The 26,992-nt window shown below is 53.6% G+C and overlaps 1 long non-coding RNA gene across 2 annotated transcripts in view; it reads left to right on the forward strand.

Moving 5' to 3' along the window:
- Nucleotides 1–20,112, forward strand: part of LOC139242450 (uncharacterized) — a 97,352-nt gene extending 77,240 nt beyond the window's left edge. For both annotated transcript variants that reach the window (XR_011589206.1, XR_011589205.1), the window contains exons 3-4: nt 14,695–14,822; nt 19,297–20,112. This is a non-coding gene — a long non-coding RNA (uncharacterized lncRNA). The remainder of the gene's footprint in view (nt 1–14,694; nt 14,823–19,296) is intronic.
- The last annotated feature ends 6,880 nt before the right edge of the window (nt 20,113–26,992 follow it).

Below are 26,992 nucleotides of genomic sequence, written 5' to 3' on the forward strand. Positions count from 1 at the left end.
TCTCTGATCTCAGGCCTCGGGTCCCTGCTCCTTTTATCCCCATCGCTCAGGTCTCTCTCTGATCTCAGGCATGGGGTCCCTGCTCCTTTTATCCCCATCGCTCAGGTCTCTCTCTGATCTCAGGCCTGGGGTCACTGCTCCTTTTATCCCCATCGCTCAGGTCCCTCTCTGATCACAGGCCTGGGGACACTGCTCCTTTTATCCCCATCGCTCAGGTCCCTCTCTGATCTCAGGCATGGGGTCCCTGCTCCTTTTATCCCCATCGCTCAGGTCTCTCTCTGATCTCAGGCCTGGGGTCACTGCTCCTTTTATCCCCATCGCTCAGGTCCCTCTCTGATCTCAGGCCTAGGGACAGTGCTCCTTTTATTCCCATCGCTCAGGTCCCTCTCTGATCTCAGGCCTGGGGTCACCTCTCCTTTTATCCCCATCGCTCAGGTCCCTCTCTGATCTCAGGCCTGGGGTCACCTCTCCTTTTATCCCCATCGCTCAGGTCCCTCTCTGATCTCAGGCCTAGGGACAGTGCTCCTTTTATTCCCATCGCTCAGGTCCCTCTCTGATCTCAGCCTGGGTACCCTGCTCCTTTTATCCCCATCGCTCAGGTCCCTCTCTGATCTCAGGTCTGGAGTCACTGCTCCTTTTAACCCCATCGCTCAGGTCGCTCTCTGATCTCAAGCCTGGGTACCCTGCTCCTTTTATCCCCATCGCTCAGGTCCCTCTCTGATCTCAGGTCTGGAGTCACTGCTCCTTTTATCCCCATCGCTCAGGTCGCTCTCTGATCTCAGGCCTAGGGACAGTGCTCCTTTTATTCCCATCGCTCAGGTCCCTCTCTGATCTCAGGCCTGGGTACCCTGCTCCTTTTATCCCCATCGCTCAGGTCCCTCTCTGATCTCAGGTCTGGAGTCACTGCTCCTTTTATCCCCATCGCTCAGGTCGCTCTCTGATCTCAGGCCTGGGGACTGTGCTCCTTTTATCCCCATCGCTCAGGTCCCTCTCTGTTCTCAGGCCTAGGGACAGTGCTCCTTTTATCCCCATCGCTCAGGTCCCTCTCTGATCTCAGGCCTGGGTAGCCTGCTCCTTTTATCCCCATCGCTCAGGCCTCTCTCTGATCTCAGGCCTGGGGTCACTGCTCCTTTTATCCCCATCGCTCAGGTCCCACTCTGATCTCAGGCCTGGGGACAGTGCTCCTTTTATCCCCATCTCTCAGGTCCCTCTCTGATCTCAGGCCTGGGGTCACTGCTCCTTTTATCCCCATCGCTCAGGTCCCTCTCTGATCTCAGGCCTGGGGTCACTGCTCCTTTTATCCCCATCGCTCAGGTCCCTCTCTGATCTCAGTCCTCGGGTCCCTGCTCCTTTTATCCCCATCGCTCAGGTCCCTCTCTGATCTCAGGCATGGGGTCCCTGCTCCTTTTATCCCCATCGCTCAGGTCCCTCTCTGATCTCAGGCCTGGGGTCACTGCTCCTTTTATCCCCATCGCTCAGGTCCCTCTCTGATCACAGGCCTGGGGTCACTGCTCCTTTTATCCCCATCGCTCAGGTCCCTCTCTGATCACAGGCCTGGGGTCACTGCTCCTTTTATCCCCATCGCTCAGGTCCCTCTCTGATCTCAGGCCTGGGGTCACCTCTCATTTTATCCCCATCGCTCAGGTCCCTCTCTGATCTCAGGCCTAGGGACAGTGCTCCTTTTATTCCCATCGCTTAGGTCCCTCTCTGATCTCAGGCCTGGGTACCCTGCTCCTTTTATCCCCATCGCTCAGGTCCCTCTCTGATCTCAGGTCTGGAGTCACTGCTCCTTTTATCCCCATCGCTCAGGCCTCTCTCTGATCTCAGGCCTGGGGTCACAGCTCCTTTTATCCCCATCGCTCAGGTCCCACTCTGATCTCAGGCCTGGGGACAGTGCTCCTTTTATCCCCATCGCTCAGGTCCCTCTCTGATCTCAGGTCTGGAGTCCCTGCTCCTTTTATCCCCATCGCTCAGGTCCCTCTCTGATCTCAGACCTGGAGTCACTGCTCCTTTTATCCCCATCGCTCAGGTCCCTCTCTGATCTCAGGTCTGGAGTCCCTGCTCCTTTTATCCCCATCGCTCAGGTCCCTCTCTGATCTCAGGCCTGGGGTCACTGCTCCTTTTATCCCCATCGCTCAGGTCTCTCTCTGATCTCAGGCCTCGGGTCCCCGCTCCTTTTATCCCCATCGCTCAGGTCCCTCTCTGATCTCAGGCCTGGGGTCACTGCTCCTTTTATCCCCATCGCTCAGGTCCCTCTCTGATCTCAGGCCTGGGGTCACTGCTCCTTTTATCCCCATCGCTCAGGTCCCTCTCTGATCTCAAGCCTGGGGTCACTGCTACTTTTATCCCCATCGCTCAGGTCCCTCTCTGATCTCAGGCCTCGGGTCCCTGCTCCTTTTATCCCCATCGCTCAGGTCCCTCTCTGATCTCAGGCATGGGGTCCCTGCTCCTTTTATCCCCATCGCTCAGGTCCCTCTCTGATCTCAGGCATGGGGTCCCTGCTCCTTTTATCCCCATCGCTCAGGTCCCTCTCTGATCTCAGGCCTGGGGTCACTGCTCCTTTTATCCCCATCGCTCAGGTCCCTCTCTGATCTCAGGCCTGGGGTCACCTCTCATTTTATCCCCATCGCTCAGGTCCCTCTCTGATCTCAGGCCTAGGGACAGTGCTCCTTTTATTCCCATCGCTCAGGTCCCTCTCTGATCTCAGGCCTGGGTACCCTGCTCCTTTTATCCCCATCGCTCAGGTCCCTCTCTGATCTCAGGTCTGGAGTCACTGCTCCTTTTATCCCCATCGCTCAGGTCGCTCTCTGATCTCAGGCCTGGGGACTGTGCTCCTTTTATCCCCATCGCTCAGGTCCCTCTCTGATCTCAGGCCTGGGTAGCCTGCTCCTTTTATCCCCATCGCTCAGGTCCCACTCTGATCTCAGGCCTGGGGACAGTGCTCCTTTTATCCCCATCTCTCAGGTCCCTCTCTGATCTCAGGCCTGGGGTCACTGCTCCTTTTATCCCCATCGCTCAGGTCCCTCTCTGATCTCAGGCCTGGGGTCACTGCTCCTTTTATCCCCATCGCTCAGGTCCCTCTCTGATCTCAGTCCTCGGGTCCCTGCTCCTTTTATCCCCATCGCTCAGGTCCCTCTCTGATCTCAGGCCTAGGGACAGTGCTCCTTTTATTCCCATCGCTTAGGTCCCTCTCTGATCTCAGGCCTGGGTACCCTGCTCCTTTTATCCCCATTGCTCAGGTCCCTCTCTGATCTCAGGTCTGGAGTCACTGCTGCTTTTATCCCCATCGCTCAGGTCGCTCTCTGATCTCAGGCCTGGGGACAGTGCTCCTTTTATCCCCATCGCTCTGGTCCCTCTCTGTTCTCAGGCCTAGGGACAGTGCTCCTTTTATCCCCATCGCTCAGGTCCCTCTCTGATCTCAGGCCTGGGTAGCCTGCTCCTTTTATCCCCATCGCTCAGGCCTCTCTCTGATCTCAGGCCTGGGGTCACAGCTCCTTTTATCCCCATCGCTCAGGTCCCACTCTGATCTCAGGCCTGGGGACAGTGCTCCTTTTATCCCCATCGCTCAGGTCCCTCTCTGATCTCAGGTCTGGAGTCCCTGCTCCTTTTATCCCCATCGCTCAGGTCCCTCTCTGATCACAGGCCTGGGGTCACTGCTCCTTTTATCCCCATCGCTCAGGTCCCTCTCTGATCTCAGTCCTGCGGTCACTGCTACTTTTATCCCCATCGCTCAGGTCCCTCTCTGATCTCAGTCCTAGGGTCACTGCTCCTTTTATCCCCATCGCTCAGGTCCCTCTCTGATCTCAGGCCTGGGGTCACTGCTCCTTTTATCCCCATCGCTCAGGTCCCTCTCTGATCTCAGGCCTCGGGTCCCCGCTCCTTTTATCCCCATCGTTCAGGTCCCTCTCTGATCTCAGTCCTGGGGTCACTGCTCCTTTTATCCCCATCGCTCAGGTCCCTCTCTGATCTCAGTCCTGGGGTCACTGCTCCTTTTATCCCCATCGCTCAGGTCCCACTCTGATCTCAGTCCTGGGGTCACTGCTCCTTTTATCCCCATCGCTCAGGTCCCGCTCTGATCTCAGGTCTGGAGTCACTGCTCCTTTTATCCCCATCGCTCAGGTCGCTCTCTGATCTCAGGCCTGGGGACAGTGCTCCTTTTATCCCCATCGCTCTGGTCCCTCTCTGTTCTCAGGCCTAGGGACAGTGCTCCTTTTATCCCCATCGCTCAGGTCCCTCTCTGATCTCAGGCCTGGGTAGCCTGCTCCTTTTATCCCCATCGCTCAGGCCTCTCTCTGATCTCAGGCCTGGGGTCACAGCTCCTTTTATCCCCATCGCTCAGGTCCCACTCTGATCTCAGGCCTGGGGACAGTGCTCCTTTTATCCCCATCGCTCAGGTCCCTCTCTGATCTCAGGTCTGGAGTCCCTGCTCCTTTTATCCCCATCGCTCAGGTCCCTCTCTGATCTCAGACCTGGAGTCACTGCTCCTTTTATCCCCATCGCTCAGGTCCCTCTCTGATCTCAGGCCTGGGGTCACTGCTCCTTTTATCCCCATCGCTCAGGTCCCTCTCTGATCTCAGGCCTCGGGTCCCCGCTCCTTTTATCCCCATCGCTCAGGTCCCTCTCTGATCTCAGGCCTGGGGTCACTGCTCCTTTTATCCCCATCGCTCAGGTCCCTCTCTGATCTCAGTCCTGCGGTCACTGCTACTTTTATCCCCATCGCTCAGGTCCCTCTCTGATCTCAGTCCTAGGGTCACTGCTCCTTTTATCCCCATCGCTCAGGTCCCTCTCTGATCTCAGGCCTGGGGTCACTGCTCCTTTTATCCCCATCGTTCAGGTCCCTCTCTGATCTCAGGACTCGGGTCCCCGCTCCTTTTATCCCCATCGTTCAGGTCCCTCTCTGATCTCAGTCCTGGGGTCACTGCTCCTTTTATCCCCATCGCTCAGGTCCCTCTCTGATCTCAGTCCTGGGGTCACTGCTCCTTTTATCCCCATCGCTCAGGTCCCTCTCTGATCTCAGGCATGGGGTCACCGCTCCTTTTATCCCCATCGCTCAGGTCCCTCTCTGATCTCAGGCATGGGGTCACCGCTCCTTTTATCCCCATCGCTCAGGTCCCTCTCTGATCTCAGGCATGGGGTCACTGCTCCTTTTATCCCCATCGCTCAGGTCCCTCTCTGATCTCAGGCATTGGGTCACCGCTCCTTTTATCCCCATCGCTCAGGTCCCTCTCTGATCTCAGGCCTAGGGACAGTGCTCCTTTTATCCCCATCGCTCAGGTCCCTCTCTGATCTCAGGCCTGGGGACAGTGCTCCTTTTATCCCCATCGCTCAGGTCCCTCTCTGATCTCAGGCCTAGGGACAGTGCTCCTTTTATTCCCATCGCTCAGGTCCCTCTCTGATCTCAGGCCTGGGTACCCTGCTCCTTTTATCCCCATCGCTCAGGTCCCTCTCTGATCTCAGGTCTGGAGTCACTGCTCCTTTTATCCCCATCGCTCAGGTCGCTCTCTGATCTCAGGCCTGGGGACAGTGCTCCTTTTATCCCCATCGCTCAGGTCCCTCTCTGATCTCAGGCCTGGGTAGCCTGCTCCTTTTATCCCCATCGCTCAGGTCCCACTCTGATATCAGGCCTGGGGTCCCCGCTCCTTTTATCCCCATCGCTCAGGTCCCTCTCAGATCACAGGCCTGGGGTCCCCGCTCCTTTTATCCCCATCGCTCAGGTCCCTCTCTGATCTCAGGCCTGGGGTCACTGCTCCTTTTATCCCCATCGCTCAGGTCCCTCTCTGATCTCAGGCCTGGGGACAGTGCTCCTTTTATCCCCATCGCTCAGGTCGCTCTCTGATCTCAGGCCTGGGGACAGTGCTCCTTTTATCCCCATCGCTCTGGTCCCTCTCTGTTCTCAGGCCTAGGGACAGTGCTCCTTTTATCCCCATCGCTCAGGTCCCTCTCTGATCTCAGGCCTGGGTAGCCTGCTCCTTTTATCCCCATCGCTCAGGTCGCTCTCTGATCTCAGGCCTGGGGTCACTGCTCCTTTTATCCCCATCGCTCAGGTCCCACTCTGATCTCAGGCCTGGGGACAGTGCTCATTTTATCCCCATCGCTCAGGTCCCTCTCTGATCTCAGGCCTGGGGTCACTGCTCCTTTTATCCCCATCGCTCAGGTCTCTCTCTGATCTCAGGTCTGGAGTCCCTGCTCCTTTTATTCCCATCGCTCAGGTCCCTCTCTGATCTCAGACCTGGAGTCACTGCTCCTTTTATCCCCATCGCTCAGGTCCCTCTCTGATCTCAGGCCTGGGGTCACTGCTCCTTTTATCCCCATCGCTCAGGTCTCTCTCTGATCTCAGGCCTGGATTCACTGCTCCTTTTAACCCCATCGCTCAGGTCCCTCTCTGATCTCAGGCCTGGGTACCCTGCTCCTTTTATCCCCATCGCTCAGGTCCCTCTCTGATCTCAGGCCTCGGGTCCCCGCTCCTTTTATCCCCATCGCTCAGGTCCCTCTCTGATCTCAGGCCTGGGGTCACTGCTCCTTTTATCCCCATCGCTCAGGTCCCTCTCTGATCTCAGGCCTCGGGTCCCCGCTCCTTTTATCCCCATCGCTCAGGTCCCTCTCTGATCTCAGGCCTGGGGTCACTGCTCCTTTTATCCCCATCGCTCAGGTCCCTCTCTGATCTCAGTCCTGCGGTCACTGCTACTTTTATCCCCATCGTTCAGTTCCCACTCTGATCTCAGGCCTGGGGTCACTGCTCCTTTTATCCCCATCGCTCAGGTCCCTCTCTGATCTCAGGCCTGGGGTCACTTCTCCTTTTATCCCCATCGCTCAGGTCCCTCTCTGATCTCAGGCCTGGGTACCCTGCTCCTTTTATCCCCATCGCTCAGGTCCCTCTCTGATCTCAGGCCTGGGGACAGTGCTCCTTTTATCCCCATCGCTCAGGTCCCTCTCTGATCTCAGTCCTGGGGTCACTGCTCCTTTTATCCCCATCGCTCAGGTCCCTCTCTGATCTCAGGCCTGGGTACCCTGCTCCTTTTATCCCCATCGCTCAGGTCCCTCTCTGATCTCAGTCCTGGGGTCACTGCTCCTTTTATCCCCATCGCTCAGGTCTCTCTCTGATCTCAGGCCTGGGGTCACTGCTCCTTTTATCCCCATCGCTCAGGTCCCTCTCTGATCTCAGGCCTGGGGTCCCTTCTCCTTTTATCCCCATCGCTCAGGTCCCTCTCTGATCTCAGGCCTGGGGTCACTGCTCCTTTTATCACCATCGCTCAGGTCCCTCTCTGATCTCAGGCCTGGGGACAGTGCTCCTTTTATCCCCATCGCTCAGGTCCCTCTCTGATCTCAGGCCTGGGGTCACTGCTCCTTTTATCCCCATCGCTCAGGGCCCTCTCTGATCTCAGGTCTGGAGTCCCTGCTCCTTTTATCCCATCGCTCAGTTCCCTCTCTGATCTCAGGTCTGGAGTCACTGCTCCTTTTATCCCCATCGCCCAGGTCTCTCTCTGATCTCAGGCCTGGGGTCACTGCTCCTTTTATCCCCATCGCTCAGGTCCCTCTCTGATATCAGGCCTGGGGACAGTGCTCCTTTTATCCCCATCGCTCAGGTCCCTCTCTGATCTCAGGTCTGGAGTCACTGCTCCTTTTATCCCCATCGCCCAGGTCCCTCTCTGATCTCAGGCCTGGGGACAGTGCTCCTTTTATCCCCATCGCTCAGGTCCCTCTCTGATCTCAGGCCTGGGGACAGTGCTCCTTTTATCCCCATCGCTCAGGTCCCTCTCTGATCTCAGGCCTGTGGTCACTGCTCCTTTTATCCCCATCGTTCAGTTCCCTCTCTGATCTCAGGCCTGGGTACCCTGCTCCTTTTATCCCCATCGCTCAGGTCCCTCTCTGATCTCAGGCCTGTGGTCACTGCTCCTTTTATCCCCATCGCTCAGGTCCCTCTCTGATCTCAGGCCTCGGGTCCCCGCTCCTTTTATCCCCATCGTTCAGGTCCCTCTCTGATCTCAGTCTTGGGGTCACTGCTCCTTTTATCCCCATCGCTCAGGTCCCTCTCTGATCTCAGGCCTCGGGTCCCTGCTCCTTTTATCCCCATCGCTCAGGTCCCTCTCTGATCTCAGGCATGGGGTCACTGCTCCTTTTATCCCCATCGCTCAGGTCCCTCTCTGATCTCAGGCCTGGGGTCACTGCTCCTTTTATCCCCATCGCTCAGGTCCCTCTCTGATCTCAGGCCTAGGGACAGTGCTCCTTTTATTCCCATCGCTCAGGTCCCTCTCTGATCTCAGCCTGGGTACCCTGCTCCTTTTATCCCCATCGCTCAGGTCACTCTCTGATCTCAGGTCTGGAGTCACTGCTCCTTTTATCCCCATCGCTCAGGTCGCTCTCTGATCTCAGGCCTAGGGACAGTGCTCCTTTTATCCCCATCGCTCAGGTCCCTCTCTGATCTCAGGCCTGGGTAGCCTGCTCCTTTTATCCCCATCGCTCAGGTCTCTCTCTGATCTCAGGCCTGTGGTCAGTCCTCCTTTTATCCCCATCGCTCAGGTCCCTCTCTGATCTCAGGTCTGGAGTCCCTGCTCCTTTTATCCCCATCGCTCAGGTCCCTCTCTGATCTCAGGCCTGGGGTTACTGTTCCTTTTATCCCCATCGCTCAGGTCCCTCTCTGATCTCAGGCCTGGGTACCCTGCTCCTTTTATCCCCATCGCTCAGGTCCCTCTCTGATCTCAGGCCTCGGGTCCCTGCTCCTTTTATCCCCATCGCTCAGGTCCCTCTCTGATCTCAGGCCTCGTGTCCCCGCTCCTTTTATCCCCATCGCTCAGGTCCCTCTCTGATCTCAGGCCTGGGGTCACTGCTCCTTTTATCCCCATCGCTCAGGTCCCTCTCTGATCTCAAGCCTGGGGTCACTGCTCCTTTTATCCCCATCGCTCAGGTCCCTCTCTGATCTCAAGCCTAGGGACAGTGCTCCTTTTATCCCCATCGCTCAGGTCCCTCTCTGATCTCAAGCCTGGGGTCACTGTTCCTTTTATCCCCATCGCTCAGGTCCCTCTCTGATCTCAGGTCTGGAGTCACTGCTCCTTTTATCCCCATCGCTCAGGTCACTCTCTGATCTCAGGCCTGGGGACAGTGCTCCTTTTATCCCCATCGCTCAGGTCCCTCTCTGTTCTCAGGCCTAGGGACAGTGCTCCTTTTATCCCCATCGCTCAGGTCCCTCTCTGATCTCAGGCCTGGGTAGCCTGCTCCTTTTATCCCCATCGCACAGGCCTCTCTCTGATCTCAGGCCTGGGGTCACTGCTCCTTTTATCCCCATCGCTCAGGTCCCACTCTGATCTCAGGCCTGGGGACAGTGCTCCTTTTATCCCCATCGCTCAGGTCCCTCTCTGTTCTCAGGTCTGGAGTCACTGCTCCTTTTATCCCCATCGCTCAGGTCGCTCTCTGATCTCAGGCCTGGGGTCACTGCTCCTTTTATCCCCATCGCTCAGGTCCCTCTCTGATCTCAGGCCTGGGTACCCTGCTCCTTTTATCCCCATCGCTCAGGTCCCTCTCTGATCTCAGGTCTGGAGTCACTGCTCCTTTTATCCCCATCGCTCAGGTCCCTCTCTGATCTCAGGCCTGGGGACAGTGCTCCTTTTATCCCCATCGCTCAGGTCCCTCTCTGATCTCAGGCCTAGGGACAGTGCTCCTTTTATCCCCATCGCTCAGGTCCCTCTCTGATCTCAGGCCTGGGTACCCTGCTCCTTTTATCCCCATCGCTCAGGTCCCTCTCTGATCTCAGGCCTCGGGTCCCCGCTCCTTTTATCCCCATCGCTCAGGTCCCTCTCTGATCTCAGGCCTGGGGTCACTGCTACTTTTATCCCCATCGCTCAGGTCCCTCTCTGATCTCAGGCCTCGGGTCCCCGCTCCTTTTATCCCCATCGTTCAGGTCCCTCTCTGATCTCAGTCTTGGGGTCACTGCTCCTTTTATCCCCATCGCTCAGGTCCCTCTCTGATCTCAGGCCTGGGTAGCCTGCTCCTTTTATCCCCATCGCTCAGGTCCCTCTCTGATCACAGGCCTGGGGTCACTGCTCCTTTTATCCCCATCGCTCAGGTCCCTCTCTGATCTCAGGCCTCGTGTCCCCGCTCCTTTTTTCCCCATCGCTCAGGTCCCTCTCTGATCTCAAGCCTGGGGTCACTGCTCCTTTTATCCCCATCGCTCAGGTCCCTCTCTGATCTCAGGCCTCGGGTCCCTGCTCCTTTTATCCCCATCGCTCAGGTCCCTCTCTGATCTCAGGCCTGGGGTCACTACTCCTTTTATCCCCATCGCTCAGGTCCCTCTCTGATCTCAGGTCTGGGGTCACTGCTCCTTTTATCCCCATCGCTCAGGTCCCTCTCTGATCTCAGGTCTGGAGTCACTGCTCCTTTTATCCCCATCGCTCAGGTCGCTCTCTGATCTCAGGCCTGGGGACAGTGCTCCTTTTATCCCCATCGCTCAGGTCCCTCTCTGTTCTCAGGCCTAGGGACAGTGCTCCTTTTATCCCCATCGCTCAGGTCCCTCTCTGATCTCAGGCCTCGGGACAGTGCTCCTTTTATCCCCATCGCTCAGGTCCCTCTCTGATCTCAGGCCTGGGTAGCCTGCTCCTTTTATCCCCATCGCACAGGCCTCTCTCTGATCTCAGGCCTGGGGTCACTGCTCCTTTTATCCCCATCGCTCAGGTCCCACTCTGATCTCAGGCCTGGGGACAGTGCTCCTTTTATTCCCATCGCTCAGGTCCCTCTCTGATCTCAGGCCTGGGGTCACTGCTCCTTTTATCCCCATCGCTCAGGTCCCACTCTGATCTCAGGCCTCGGGTCCCTGCTCCTTTTATCCCCATCGCTCAGGTCCCTCTCTGATCTCAGGCCTGGGGTCACTGCTCCTTTTATCCCCATCGCTCAGGTCCCTCTCTGATCTCAGGCCTGGGGTCCCTGCTCCTTTTATCCCCATCGCTCAGGTCCCTCTCTGATCTCAGGCCTAGGGACAGTGCTCCTTTTATTCCCATCGCTTAGGTCCCTCTCTGATCTCAGGCCTGGGTACCCTGCTCCTTTTATCCCCATCGCTCAGGTCCCTCTCTGATCTCAGGTCTGGAGTCACTGCTCCTTTTATCCACATCGCTCAGGTCGCTCTCTGATCTCAGGCCTGGGGACAGTGCTCCTTTTATCCCCATCGCTCAGGTCCCTCTCTGTTCTCAGGCCTAGGGACAGTGCTCCTTTTATCCCCATCGCTCAGGTCCCTCTCTCATCTCAGGCCTGGGTACCCTGCTCCTTTTATCCCCATCGCTCAGGTCCCACTCTGATCTCAGGTCTGGAGTCCCTGCTCCTTTTATCCCCATCGCTCAGGTCCCTCTCTGATCTCAGACCTGGAGTCACTGCTCCTTTTATCCCCATCGCTCAGGTCCCTCTCTGATCTCAGACCTGGAGTCACTGCTCCTTTTATCCCCATCGCTCAGGTCCCTCTCTGATCTCAGACCTGGAGTCACTGCTCCTTTTATCCCCATCGCTCAGGTCCCTCTCTGATCTCAGGCCTCGGGTCCCCGCTCCTTTTATCCCCATCGCTCAGGTCCCTCTCTGATCTCAGTCCTGGGGTCACTGCTCCTTTTATCCCATCGCTCAGGTCCCTCTCTGATCTCAGGCCTGGGGTCACTGCTCCTTTTATCCCCATCGTTCAGGTCCCTCTCTGATCTCAGGCCTCGGGTCCCCGCTCCTTTTATCCCCATCGCTCAGGTCCCTCTCTGATCTCAGGCCTGGGGTCACTGCTCCTTTTATCCCCATCGCTCAGGTCCCTCTCTGATCTCAGGCCTGGGGTCACTGCTCCTTTTATCCCCATCGCTCAGGTCCCTCTCTGATCTCAGGCCTAGGGACAGTGCTCCTTTTATCCCATCGCTCAGGTCCCTCTCTGATCTCAGGCCTGGGGACAGTGCTCCTTTTATCCCCATCGCTCAGGTCCCTCTCTGATCTCTGGCCTGTGTACCCTGCTCCTTTTATCCCCATCGCTCAGGTCCATCTCTGATCTCAGGCCTGGGGTACCCTGCTCCTTTTATCCCATCGCTCAGGTCCCTCTCTGATCTCAGGCCTGGGGTCACTGCTCCTTTTATCCCCATCGCTCAGGTCCCTCTCTGATCTCAGGCCTGGGGTCACTGCTCCTTTTATCCCCATCGCTCAGGTCCCTCTCTGATCTCAGGCCTGGGGTCACTGCTCCTTTTATCCCCATCGCTCAGGTCCCTCTCTGATCTCAGGCCTGGGTACTCTGCTCCATTTATCCCCGTCGCTCAGGTCCCTCTCTGATCTCAGGCCTGGGGACAGTGCTCCTTTTATCCCCATCGCTCAGGTCCATCTCTGATCTCAGGCCTGGGTACCCTGCTCCTTTTATCCCCATCGCTCAGGTCCCTCTCTGAGCTCAGGCCTGGGGTCACTGCTCCTTTTATCCCCATCGCTCAGGTCCCTCTCTGATCTCAGGCCTGGGTACCCTGCTCCTTTTATCCGCATCCCTCAGGTCCCTCTCTGATCTCAGGCCTGGAGTCACTGCTCCTTTTATCCCCATCGCTCAGGTCCCTCTCTGATCTCAGGCCTGGGGTCCCGGCTCCTTTTATACCCATCGCTTAGGTCCCTCTCTGATCTCAGGCCTCGGGTCACTGCTCCTTTTATTCCCATCGCTCAGGTCTCTCTCTGATCTCAGGCCTGGTGTCACTGCTCCTTTTTCCCCATCGCTCCGGTCCCTCTCTGATCTCAGGCCTGGGGTCACTGCTCCTTTTATCCCCATCGCTCAGGTCCCTCTCTGATCTCAGCCCTGGGGTCCCTGCTCCTTTTATCCCCATCGCTCAGGTCCCTCTCTGATCTCAGGCCTGTGGTCACTGCTCCTTTTATCCCCATCGCTCAGGTCCCTCTCTGATCTCAGGCCTGGGGTCACTGCTCCTTTTATCCCCATCGCTCAGGTCCCATGCTAGCTCTCCTCGGTCTGTGATCATTGGAACAGAGGAGGCTGAGGGGAAACCTGATTGAGGTGTATATAATTATGAGGTACCTGGATAAAGTAGACAGGATGGACCTGTTGTCCCTCTATAGCGGGGTCAACAAACAGGGGATATAGATTTAAAGTAATTAGGGGGAGGTTTAGAGGAGATATGAGGTGAAATTTCGTCAATTAGAAGGTGGTGGTGGTCTGGAACTCACTGCCTGAAAGGATGGTAGAGGAAGAATCCCTCACCACATTTAAAAGATACTTGGACGTGCACTTAAAGTGCCGTAACCTGCAGTGATACGGACAAAGAGCTGGAAAGTGGAATTAGGCTGGAGAGCTCTTGTTTGGCCGGCGTGGACACAATGGGCTGAAATGGCCTCCTGCCACGCTGTAATTTTCAATGATTCTATGAGTGGGACTAGCTGAGATACTCTCGCAGAGAGCAGTGACGACCCGCATGTCCTCCTGCTATGTACCCATTCTAGGATTGTATGAAATCGGCAGACTGACTGTTGCGTGCTGATCAAGTGCCTTCAAAAGCCTGTTTAAAACCTCTCTCACTGGTTTCAATCCACTACAGCCCTAACCCATTCTCTCCTGGTCCGTTTGCGAGTGTGGTATGTGTTGTCTGTGTGGGTATGTGTTTCTGTATATGTGGGTATGTGTGTTTAGGTGTGTTTCAGTGTGGGTATGTGTGTCTCTATATGTGGGTATATGTGTGTGGATGTGTTTCTGCCTGTGTGTCTGTTTGTATATCTGTCTATATACAGACATACAGAACTCTACCTAACAAAAATCTATCAATCTGTGTCTTGAAGTTTTCAATTGGGCTCCAGCGTCAACAGATTTCAGGCAGAGAATTCCAGATTTCTGCTTCCTGACATCACACTTTTGAGTGGCCAAGATTTAACGTGAAGGTTGTGCATCTTTTTCTGAACTCTCGCACCAGATGAAGTATTATCTCTCAATTATCTTAAACATCTTAATGGTGTCGCCCATAATTTTCTATATTGAAGTTTATAACCGCAGGAACAGAAATGGTATAGAGCAGGGAGGGGGAACAGAGTAACATTGGTAATGACAGGGTACTGTAGAGGGAGCTCTGAACTGCTCCTAGCTTCTCGCCAGTTACAGATGTGTGTGGGTCTGTGTGTGTGTGTGGGTCTGTGTGTGTGTGGGGGTCTGTGTGTGTGTGTGTGTGGGTCTGTGTGTGTGTGTGCACCTGTCTCTGTGTGTGGATCTCTGTGTGTATATCTGTGTTGCACTTTTCCCTTGTTCCATTCATTTCTAAATACTGTTCAGTATCAATGTGTCTGGGCCATTCACCTCCCCAGAAAATGCAAAATTCTCTGTTTAAATTGGTGCATTCTGATTAATTTGATTCTGGTATTTAACAGCAGTAAACAAGTCCTACAAACCCTCAGCAACTAAATCACTAGTTGGAATAGTTCACTAGTCCCAGCAACTGCGCCAGCTCACCCTACGTATCTGTCTGTCCCACTATCCTTCCCCGGTGGGTCCCGATGTTGCAGACCGCAGCTGTGAAAGGTCCAGTATCGGATTTCCACCAGCCCGAGCTCTCCAAGATCTCACTGAATGAAACCTTCCTTCGCAAGGAGCAGGCTCTGTTTGATTGTTTTGGTCCCATAAAATCCCTGACCGTGTATTACTACTGTCAGAATAATGGGCTGTACTCAGAAATAAAACTTCTTGCATTAAACACAGCTTCATATCCGTGTCTTGTTTCTCATTAGGATCAGTGGCCGAGGATATGGAGTTCGGGGGTGGAATGAGGTTTGGCGATGATTTGGAAATCGCAGGAAGTGTGAAGAGGAAATCACTGCAGGGAATCTCTGCAGCGCCTAACAGCACATTCAAAAAGGTAATTCTATAAGACATGTGTACCAGAGTGTTGACACTGACTCTTCAGGGTCCAAGATATCTCACTTGAACAGGTCTCTTCAGGCAGATTGGAAATAGACCCACAGACCGTTTGATGGGACAGTGTCTAGGGAGATTTTTTCTCTCTCTATCGCGTAGTTCCTCTATTTCCTTTATTTCTCTCTTTCACAATCTGAATCATTTTATCTCTCTCTCGCTGTCTCTCTCTCTATCTCTGTCTCTCTCTCTCTCTGCCTCACTCTCTTCTCTCCACCTCTGTTTCTTTTTATCAATTGCTTTCTCTCCCCGCCTCATTTTCTCTCTCTCTCTCATTCACCTTTTCTCTCCTCTCTTTACCTCTCATTTCTCTCTGTCTCGCTGTCTGACTCTGCCTTTCTAATCTCTGCTTCGTGGTCCGTCTTTCTGCTTCACGCTTAGTCCCTCTTTCCACCTCTTTTGTTTCTCTCTCTTCTCTCTGCCCCAGTCTCTCTCTCGCCATCCCAGCCGCTGTTTCCTTTTTCCTTCCTCTCTAAAACTCTGCCTCATTCTCTCTCTCCAACTCCCTTGGATTCTTGTCTCTCTCCCTGTGTGTCTCACTTATTTTGCTGCTTGTTTCCTCACACTGTCCCCTTCGCTGTTAGTCTTTCTTTATCTTACTCTCCCTTCTCTCTTGCTATCTTTGTCTCTCCCTCTGTCTTTCTCCATTCTGTCTCTGTTTCTTCCCTCTCTGCCCCTGTGTCTCTCACTCTCCCACTTCTCCCGTTTTCTCTCTCTATCTGCCAGGATTCCTGATGTAACAGGACTGCATGAAGCAAAGACTTTAACACAGAGCCCAGCCCGTGCTCTAAACACATTGCATGAGCTGATCACATATTCTGCACCCCCAGTTTTAAAATGTGCTTCCCAGGATGTGCCGGGTCTCACCAGGGGCATGGAGATCTGCAAGATTTAGCGGTTAATCCAGAGGGAAGTTTGCTTTAGATTCTAACGTGTGTCCCACATCTAATCGAGCCCCATTTCCCAACTCATTTTATTACATTACATGGTTCAGTAACACATCCACCCGCATATGTACAAGTTGCCTCCGATGTACTTCTCCGTTAATCTACTGAGCCTTGTTTTTCATTATTTTTAATAGTCGGTCTCTGTTTCTGAAGCAGTTCGGTCATTTTATAATTTTATCTGAAATGTTTGAATATTTGGCAAGCAATTCCTGCTGACCTGCTGAACGGATTTCCATATAGGACACAAATGTCTCACGGGAGCAAGTTTCACATTAAATTAATGATAAAAAGGTTATTCTCCAGACCGCCTAGCAGTGGAGGCAAACCAGGGGGAAAAATGTTGGCACATTTATAAAATGAGTGAAATACACGATAGAGTTGTTGAACGTTATGAAGGGCTTACATTGGGTCGATGTTGGGATGATTTTACCAGGTGTGGGGGTCCAAAACTAGTGGTCATAAATATTCGATGCTCACTAATAAATCCAATCAGGAATTCAGGAGAAAGCTCTTCAATCCCAGAGGTTAGAATATAGAGCTTGCTAGCACATCGAGTAGTTAAGGTGAATGGCAGTGTGCCTTTAAGGGGAAGCCAGCTGAGTACATGAGGCAGAAAGGAATAGAAATATATGATGATTGGGTGAGGTGTAGTAAGATGGTTGGAGACCCATCTGGAGAGTAAACTCCGGCAGGAACTAGTTAGGCCGAATGGCCTGTTTCTCTGTTATAAATTCAATGTCATTCTATGGTGAATTCTGAAAAGTCACAGTGCAGCTCTCGAAACAATCTTCAGCAATGGGATGTGTCACGGGTCAAACCTTCGACCTTACACCCCGACCAATCTAGAGATCTTCTGTAAACTGGATGTGGGGAGTTCAGACACAGTCCTTGGTGAGAGGTCAGATTTGTACCAAACAAGGCCCTATATCTTGCAATGCTACGGGGAAAGGACGGGGGAGTGGGACTAGCTGAGATACTCTTGCAGAGAGCTGGCACGGGATAAATGGCCTCCTTCTGTGCTGTAACCATTCGAGGATTCTGTGAAATCGGCAGACTAGCTGTTGCATGCCGATGAAGTGCCTTCAAAAGCCTATTTAAAATCTCTCTGGTTTATTTTCACTTCAGACATAACCCGTTCTCTCCTGGTCTGTCTGCGTATGTGCACGTGTTTTTCTGTATATGTGAGTCTGTTTCTGCGGGTGTGTTTCTGTCGGTCTGTGTATTTTTTTCCCAGCATTGAAGCACTGACCACACTTGATCAGCTCCGCTGGGCAGGCCACATTGTCCGCATGCCAGACATGAGAATCCCTATGCAAGCGCTCTACTCGGAACTCCTTCATGGCAAATAAACCAAAGATGGGCAGAAGAAACGTTACAAGGAGAGCCTCGAAGCCTCCCTGATAAAGTGCAACATCCCCACCGCCACCTGGGTGTCCCTGATCAAATACCCTCCTAAATGGAGGAAGTACATCCGGGAGGGCACTGAGCACCTCGAGTCTCATCGCCTGAGAGCATGCAGAAATCAAGCGCAAGCAGCGGAAAGAGCGTGCGTCAAACCAGTCCCACCCTTCCTTTCCCTCAACGACTATCTGTCCCACATGTGTCATGGACTGTGGCTCTCAGATTGGACTGTTAAGCCACGTAAGGATTCATTTTAAGAATGCAAGCAAGCCTTCTTTGACTCTAAGGGACTGCGTATGATGATTGATGTATGTGCTTCTGTATGTGTGGGTATATATTTCTGTGTGTGCGTGCGTGCCTGCATGTGTGGGTATATGTGTCTGTCTGCTTCTGTACTTATGTTTCTGCATTTGTGTGTCTGTGTTTCTGCATGTGTATGTATGTGTTTATTTATTTATGTGTGTCTATAGACAGAAACACAGAACCCTACCTAACTAAAATATATCAACCTGAGTCTTGGATTTTCCAAGTGCGTTCCAGCCTCAACAGATTTTTGGGAGCGAATTCCAGATTTGTGGTACCCTCTGTGTGAACAAGTGCTTCCTGACATCACACCTGAACGGCCCAGTTTTAATTTGAAGGTTGTGCACCTTTTACTGATGTTTATTATCTGAAACATCTCAATGGTGTGCCCCTAATTTTCTATTTTGAAGTTGATTACCTCAGGAACAGACATGGTAGAGAGCAGGGCGGGGAACAGAGTAACATTGGTAATGCCAAGGTAAGGTAGAGGGAGCTCTGTACTGTACCGGCCCTGGGAGTGCTCGATGCTGACATTCTGTATAAAGTAGAGGTAGGAACAGGAGCAGGCCATTCAGCCCCTCGAGCCTGTTCCCCCATTCAGTGAGATCATCGTTGATCTGCCGTGGCTCTGTATCCTTTTACACCGTTGCCTGGCAAACATCTATTGATCTGGGATTTAAATTTATTTCATGTGCAAGCACCTGCTGCTTTTTGTGTGAGAGAATCTCACACTTCGATCACCCTTTTTGTGAAGAAGTGTTTCCTAACTTCTCTCCTGAAAGGCCTGGCTTTCATTTTCAGGTTGTGTCCCCTTCTCCTGAAATTCTCCACTAACAGAAAAAGTTTCTCTCTTTCTACCTTAACAATTCCTTTCCACATCCTAAAAACCTGAATCAAATGGACTCACCCCATAACCTTCTGTATTCCGGGAATTCAAGCCCAGTTTATGTAATTTCTCCTCATAATTTAACCCTTGGGGCCCAAGTAACAGTCTGGTGAATAAGTGCTGTGCTCCCTCCAAGGGCAATATACACTCCCTGAGGTGTGGTTCCCAGAACTGAATGTAGTTATCCAGATGGGGTCTTTCCAGAGCTCTGTACAGCTGGAGCACCAACAATCCACGAGCCCTTTGTTATTTTTGTACCTGTCCCCGAGCTTTCACTGATTTAACTACTTAGGCCCCGAAATCTCTCTGTTCATCCACAGCTCCTAGCTTCTCACCAGTTACAGATGTGTGTGTGCACCTGTCTCTGTGTGTGTGTGTGTGGTTCTGTGTATGTGGGTCTGTGTGTGTATGGGTCTGTGTGTGCACCTATCTTATGTATGTCTGTCGATCTGTTTGCATGTCTGTGTTCCACCTTCCCCTTGTTCTGTTCCTTTCTAAATACTGTTCAGTACCAATGTATCTGGGCCATTCACCTCCCCAGAAAGTGCTGAATTTTCTTTTTAAATTGGTGCATTCTGATTATTTGATTCTGGTATTTAACAGCAGTAAACACCTCCTGCAAACCCTCAGAATGAATCTCTATTTGGAATAATTCACCAGTCATGACGACAGTGAAAGGTCCAGTGACTGATTCCCATCAGCCCGAGCTCTCCAAGTTCTCACTGAATGAAACCTTCCTTCACGGGAAGCAGGTTCTGTTTGATTGTTTAGGTCCTGTAAGCCCTGACACTGAATTACTGTTGTATGATAATGGGCTGTACTTAGAAATAAAACATACTGCATCAATCACAGCTTCATATCCGGGTCTTGTTTCTCTTTAGGATCAGGGTGTTCGAGGGCACATGTTCGGAGGAGGAATGAGACTGGGCGATGTTTTGGAAAACACAGGAACTGTGAAGAGGAAAGCACTGCATGGAATCTCTGCAAGTGCCGAATAATGCATTCAGAAAATTACGGAGATAAGACGTGATTCCCAGGCTATCAGCACTGTGACCATTCAGGGTCCAAGATATCTTATTTACACGGGTTTCTTCAGGCAGATTGGAAATAGACGTCCAATGTATCAAACCCACAGGCCGTTTGATGGGATAGTGTAGAGGGAGGTTTACTCAATTACTAACTAACCTATGATCAAACAGAGATCTTTAATATTATGAAGGTTTTTTTTTAGGGTAGATTGGTTGGGAGTCCAAAATTAGAGGTCATAAATATTATGTTTCGAATAACTCCACAAGACTGAGTACTGTAAGCTTAAACTGATGTGACCTTAGTCTCTGTATTAAAACTCAAGAGTGCCTGAGCAGCATGGCAGACAACCTTTTATAGTCACTTGCTCGAGGTGTGCAGGTGACCCTTAGGCCTCCAACAGGTGCGCCCTCTGGTGGCAATTCTTACACAGTTATAATGTTTACATGCATAACAATAAATATAAGCTACGCACGAACAAACCCAATAAGGAATTCAGGAGATACCTCTGTACCCATAGACTTTGAATGTGGAGCTTGGCAAACATGGAGGAGTTATGGTGAATAGTACAGTGCCTGTAAGGGAAACCAGATAAGTACATAGGGGAGAAAGGATTAGCAGGATATGATTGGATAAAGGGTGGAGGCTTGTGTGCACAATAAACTCCGACATGTACCTGTTGGGCCCAATGGTCTGTTTCTCTGCTGTAAACACTGTGTAATTCTACGGTGAATTCTGCACAGACACGGTACATCACTGGAAACCATCTTCAGCAATGGGCTGGGTGTCAGAGGCTGAAAATTCTGACTTTCACCCCTACCGATCTGAAGAATTTGCAAAGTGAATGTGGGGAGATCAAATACAGTCCTTGGTGAGAGGTCAGATTCGACCGAAATCTGCAGATTGAATGTTGCGTGCCTAACAAGTGCTTTTAAAAGCCTGTTTAAAACCTCACACTCTGTCACTGATTTCAACCCACCTAAAAACTTAACCCTCTCCCTGCTGCTCAGTCTGTGTCTGTCTGTACATGTGTGTCTGTTGTGTCTGTACGTGTGTGTGTTGTCTGTCTGTACGTGTGTGTGTTTTCTGTCTGTACGTGTGTGTGTTGTCTGTACGTGTGTGTGTGTTGTGCCTGTGTGTGCGTGTGTTGTGTGTGTGCGTGTCTGTGTGTGTGTGCGTTGTGTCTGTGACCTTCTACATTCTGCACAATGCCAGTTTGTGAGCTGGTGTCTGCTAGTCTCAGAGACAGTGATGGTGTGCTGTGTTCTTCATCTCCACTCCCCTCCATTACTTCGGGGACAGGCTGTGTGTCTGGCAGATCGTGGCCCTCTGAAAGCTGAAAGGGACAAGAGTCGGGTTATGGTGAGGGGAGGGGGGAATGCAAGATGTCCTTGCATGCAGCATCAGTAGTGTAAGTGAGAAGAGATTGTGGGATGAAGGGAAGTGCAATGTGAGAAGAAGGATTAGGAATACCGTTACTATCCCCAATTCACCCTGTTGCCATGGATTCAGTGACTTCCCCTCCAAAGTGGTCGAGCACTGTCTCCTACAGTTGGTAAAGGACTGTACAGCGGATTGAGCGCCTCCTCTCTGCCGCTGGTCGCGCCGGTTGTGAGTTACCTTGGCTGCAAGAGAAAGGGAAGTGTGTCAGTGAGTGTAGTGAGTGTTTGGGTGGTGTGCCTGCCATGGTTGAATAGCAGTCAGTTTGTGCAAGGTGTGAGATGTGGCTCTGAGTGTTCAGCAGTGGTAAGGTTGTGAGGGTGAAGTGAAGCGATGATTGTGAGATCTGAGTGGTGAAAGGTAGAGATTGTAGGGAGGGCTGTGATGGGGGTGTGGTGTGTCTGGTGCAGATGATGGGATATGGCGTTGGCTGAAGCCTTCACTCACCTCGCCCTGCCGTGTGAAGTCATTAAACATCCTGTCACACTGGATCCATGTCTGTGGTACGACATCGTGGACCCGGATATTGTGGGGCCCTGACACACCACCCTGGGGCCCCGACACCCCACCCTGGGGCCCCGACACCCCGCCGTGGGCCGTGACACCCCGCCCTGCGGCCCCGACTCCCCACCCTGTGGCCCCGACACCCCGCCCTGCGGCCCCGACTCCCCACCCTGGGGCCCCGACACCCCACCCTGGGGCCCCGACACCCCGCCGTGGGCCGTGACACCCCACCCTGGGGCCCCGACACCCCGCCGTGGGCCGTGACACCCCGCCCTGCGGCCCCGACTCCCCACCCTGTGGCCCCGACACCCCGCCCTGCGGCCCCGACTCCCCACCCTGGGGCCCCGACACCCCACCGTGGGCCGTGACACCCCACCCTGGGGCCCCGACACCCCGCCGTGGGCCGTGACACCCCGCCCTGCGGCCCCGACTCCCCACCCTGGGGCCCCGACACCCCACCCTGGGGCCCCGACACCCCGCTGTGGGCCGTGACACCCCGCCCTGCGGCCCCGACTCCCCACCCTGTGGCCCCGACACCCCGCCCTGGGGCCCCGACTCCCCGCCCTAGGGCCCCGCCGCCCCGCCCTGGGGCCCCGACACCCCGCCGTGGGCCGTGACACCCCGCCCTGGGGCCCCGACACCCCGCCCTGTGGCCCCGCCGCCCCGCCCTGGGGCCCCGACACCCCGCCGTGGGCCGTGACACCCCGCCGTGGTGCCCGACTCCGCGCCGTGTGGCCCCGCCCGACACACAGAGCCCTGGGGCCCCGACTGCCCGCCCCAGGGCCCCGCCGCCCCGCCCTGGGGCCCCGACTCCCCGCCCTGGGGCCCCGACACCCCGCCGTGGTGCCCGACTCCGCGCCGTGTGGCCCCGCCCGACACACAGAGCCCTGGGGCCCCGACTCCCCGCCCTGGGGCCCTGACACCCCACCCTGGGGCCCCGACACCCCGCCGTGGGCCGTGACACCCCGCCCTGTGGCACCGACACCCTGCCCTGGGGCCCCGACACCCCACCCTGTGGCCCCGACACCCCGCCCTGGTGCCCGAATCCCGCCGTGGTGCCCGACTCCGTGCCGTGTGGCCCCGCCCGACACACAGAGCCCTGGGGCCCCGACACCCCGCCCTGGGGCCCTGACACCCCGCCCTGGAGCCCCGACTCCCCGCCCTGGGGCCCCGACACCCCGCCGTGGCCCGTGAAGTACCCAGCCAACTCCTGCCACAGCCTTCTCGAAGTGTGTGCTGATGGGTTCCTCACGCTGCGGGAACAGGACAGCCCCTCTCCTCCCCACTGCCACAACCAGTGGCTCCAGAGCAGCATCGGAGCCTTCTGGCTCATCCCCTTTGCTGCTGCTGCTGAGCCTCGTGTTCCAGCTGCAATTCCAACTGGACTTCAATGACAATGAGGTGCTGCTGCATCAAATCACCTCAACTTTCAGTAGTGCAGAAAGACTAGGTCAGACATTACTGGTTATCAGACTGTACCTGCTATTGGCCCACTTGTTGAGCGGTAAGCCAATCAGAAGTGCGTTTAGTGCTGAGATCTGCACTACAATCGTGTAAATGAACAGGCCAAGTAGCACTGGGCCATCACACCGCCCTTTTTCGAACCTTATCCAATTTCTGGGCCTCAGATTCAAAAAGTGAGGTTTTGATGGTAAAATGTCCTGCTAAGAACATCAGAATTAAAAGCAGCAGACGGCCATATGGCCCTTCCAACCTGCTCCTCCATTCAAAAACACCACGACTGATCTTCAATCTCAGCTCCACTTTCCCACCCCAGTCCCATAAAGCTTCTGTATCTGGCACATCCGGTCAGCTGAGATCATGTGTTAAACCTGGAGTTGGGCCCAAACACACAACCTTGTCTTCTGAAAGGTAGACAGCTGTATACTGATCCACGTCACACAGAAAGAAAACGCCTTTTCCCAGGGCATCGTCAGAGAGCAGAGCCACTCCCCGTGTGTGTGGTTATAAAGGAAAGAAGCTCAGACAGGACTCACAACGTTTCTCCTACAGCTGCCTGAACCTGACTCTGAACAATACCGCACATGATGACGATGAAGGCTCCAATCTTGTTTCTTGTATTCCTGGTGCTGACTCAGCCCGGCACTGCTCGAGCGAAGCTCGCTGGACCTGCCGGCCGGGGGATCGGAGGAGGATTAGGAGTTGGAGGACGATTCGGAGGAGGTTTAGGTCTGTAAATTTCGTTCATCTCTCAATCCAGTGTTCAGACAGTTTCATTTTAAAAACTATTTTCTCAGTTTGAATGTCCCGGTTTGATTAGTTGAGTGAAAATGATTGTGATTGGATGAATGACTGAAGGATTTAATGTGAGGCAGTTCCACAGGTAAATCCCCGGATTGTTCAGGGACTACCTGAGTGGGTGGAGGTAATTGTGGGTGTTGTTTGTTGATCCAAACAGACCAGCAGATGGGTCTCATTCAGAGCATTGACCGGTTGGGAGGGTCTGTAATCGGCCTCAGCACCCAGGTATTATGGAGCAGAAACTCTGTGTCACTGTTAGCTGTTCAAAGTGTGAGAGTGCGGACTCTGTGTGGGGTCAGGATCGGGAGCCCCTTTCCACCACACTGCCTGACCAGGCTCACAAATGAGATATAACATGCTGTTAGAGAAGGGGATCAAACGGTTTCAAAACAGGTTTATTTCATTCAAATAATTATGCAGCCTTCAGAGAGATTGGGATGTGGGAACACAGACTGCTGAGAGGAAGCACGTAGAGAAATGATCAATTGTCAGTAGCTGGGAGTCAGGTTGGCTCAGTTGGGAGTTGAGTGAACAAGTTGTGGGTGGATTCCCCAGTACTGCAAATACATCCGGCACTGGGGCAGTGCGGCACTGACCGCCCGACACTGGGGCAGTGCGGTACTGACCGCCCGACACTGGGGCAGTGCGGCACTAACCGCCCGACACTGGGGCAGTGCGGCACTGACCGCCCAACACTGCGGCAGTGCGGCACTGGCTGACCAACACTGGGGCAGGGCGGCACTGACCGCCCGACACTGGGGCAGTGCGGTACTGACCGCCCGACACTGGGGCAGTGCGGCACTAACCGCCCGACACTGGGGCAGTGCGGCACTGACCGCCCAACACTGCGGCAGTGCGGCACTGGCTGACCAACACTGGGGCAGGGCGGCACTGACCGCCCGGCACTGGGAGAGTGCGGCACTGGCTGCCCAACACTGGGGCAGTGCGGCACTGACTGACCAACACTGGGGCAGTGCGGCACTGACTGACCAACACTGGGGCAGTGCGGCACTGACTGACCAACAGTGGGGCAGTGCGGCACTGACTGACCAACACTGGGGCAGTGCGGCACTGACTGCCCGACACTGGGGCAGTGCGGCACTGACTGCCCGACACTGGGGCAGTGCGGCACTGACTGCCTGACACTGGGGCAGTGCGGCACTGACTGCCCGACACTGGGGCAATGAGGCACTGTTGGAATGATCAGTTTATGGATGAAACATTAAACACAGACCCTTTCTACCCGTCCATGGGGCAGGAAACATCTGATGGCAATTGAAGAGCTGGGATTTCTCCCGGTGTCTTCGACCAATTGGAGGAATGACTGAAGGTTCTGGACATGCTCTCAACCAACATGTCCAGAACCTTCCCATCCTGTCAAATCTCATTTACTTTTTGTGGAACTTTGCCATGAGCAAATTGGTTGCCGTGTTTCCTACAAAATTGTTTCGGCACTTCAGAAACAATCCAGTGTCTGTGAAACTCTTTGGGCCCTTGTGGTGCCGGAAATGGTTCAACATCACTGTCAGATATGTCTTCCCTGTGTCCCTACTCTCAGAGAGCGGCTGTTCGGTGCTCCATTCTCAGCAAACCCCTTGGACTGTTGTTCAGGACAAAGAGTGAGTCTGTGCAGGTCGGAGAGAGGACTGCTGTGAGCTTTCATTAAGTATAAAAGAGTTAATGACCATGTGTGATCCAGTCAGTCCCAGTAACACTGATATACTCAGCTCAATGTTTTATCAATGTAGTCCCTCCCTCCGTTTACAGAACCCACAATAATTTATTCTTTATTCTGTATTTTAGCGAACTACTGTGTACCGGAAGGAGTGTGCCGTACTGGCGAGTGTAACGCTGACGAGGTGCTTGCCCCAGACCTATTCTGCTTCACTGTGTCCCGATGTTGCATACCGAATCAATGAAAGATCCATGATGGATTCCCACCGGCCCGAGATCCACAGGTTCTCACTGAATGAAACCGTCGTTTGATTGTTTCGGTCAGGTTACCTCTGATCCTGTATTACTGCTGCCTGAATAATGAGCTGTACTCAGAAATAAAACTTCTTGCATTGATCAGTGCTTCACATCCGTGTCTTGTTTCTCTTAGGATCAATGTGTCTGAGGGCAAGGTGTTTGGGAGTGGAATGAGGCTGGGGACCATTTGGGAATAGCAGGAAATGGAGAGAGAAAACCACTGCAGGGAATCACAGCAAGTGCCGAATAACGCAGTCAGAAAGTTACTGAGATCAGAGAGAAGTCCCAGAGTGTCAGCACTGTGACTGTTCGGGGTGCAGGTTGACTCAGTTGAATGGGTTAATTCATGCAGACTGGAAGCAGACACAGTTTGCATCAGAACCACAGACTGTTTGATGGGACAGTGCAGAGGGAGCTTTACTCTGTATCTAACCCCCTGTACCTGCCCTGGGAGTGTTTGATGGGACAGTGTAGAGGGAGCTTTACTCTGTATCTAACCCCCTTTACCTGCCCTGGGAGTGTTCGATGGGACAGTGTAGAGGGAGCTTTACTCTGTATCTAAACCCGTGCTGTACCTGCCCTGAGAGTGTTTGATGGGACAGTGTAGAGGGAGCTTTACTCTGTATCTAACCCCCTGTACCTGCCCTGGGAGTGTTTGATGGGACAGTGTAGAGGGAGCTTTACTCTGTATCTAACCCCGTGCTGTACCTGCCCCGGGAGTGTTTGATGGGACAGTGTAGAGGGAGCTTTACTCTGTATCTAACCCCCTGTACCTGCCCTGGGAGTGTTTGATGGGACAGTGGAGAGGGAGCTTTACACGGTATCTAACCCCCTGTACCTGCCCTGGGAGAGTTCGATGGGACAGTGCAGAGGGAGCTTTACTCTTTATCTAACCCACACTATATATAGACCTGGGAGTGTTTGACGGGACAGTGTAGCGGGAGCTTTACTCTGTATCTAACCCGCACTATATATAGACCTGGGAGTATTTGATGGGACAGTGTAGCGGGAGCTTTACTCTGTATCTAACCAGCACTATATATAGACCTGGGAGTATTTGATGGGACAGTGTGGAGTAGGGGCCGGCTACTATTTGGGCTGGAGGGCTACTGAACAAGTTTTGTCGAGCTGTTGAGAGCTGCCCACCAATGTGCCCCCTGATGTGTGGCCGGGCGGTCGTGGACCAATCACGAGGTCACGTGCAGAGGTCGCTCACCAGCTCCTGCCGCTAGAATTTAAAAGGACCGGGCACAGTAAAAATAGAGGGAACAATGGTGCAGATGTAAAATTAATTGTGTCAACAATAGCTGCCATTAAACTTTGTGATGGCATTTAATGTATAAATACCCATCATGTCGTTTCCACACTGAATAT

The sequence above is a fragment of the Pristiophorus japonicus genome, unplaced genomic scaffold (genome assembly GCF_044704955.1).
Source record: "Pristiophorus japonicus isolate sPriJap1 unplaced genomic scaffold, sPriJap1.hap1 HAP1_SCAFFOLD_134, whole genome shotgun sequence".
In the NCBI taxonomy this organism is placed as follows: Eukaryota; Metazoa; Chordata; class Chondrichthyes; family Pristiophoridae; genus Pristiophorus; species Pristiophorus japonicus.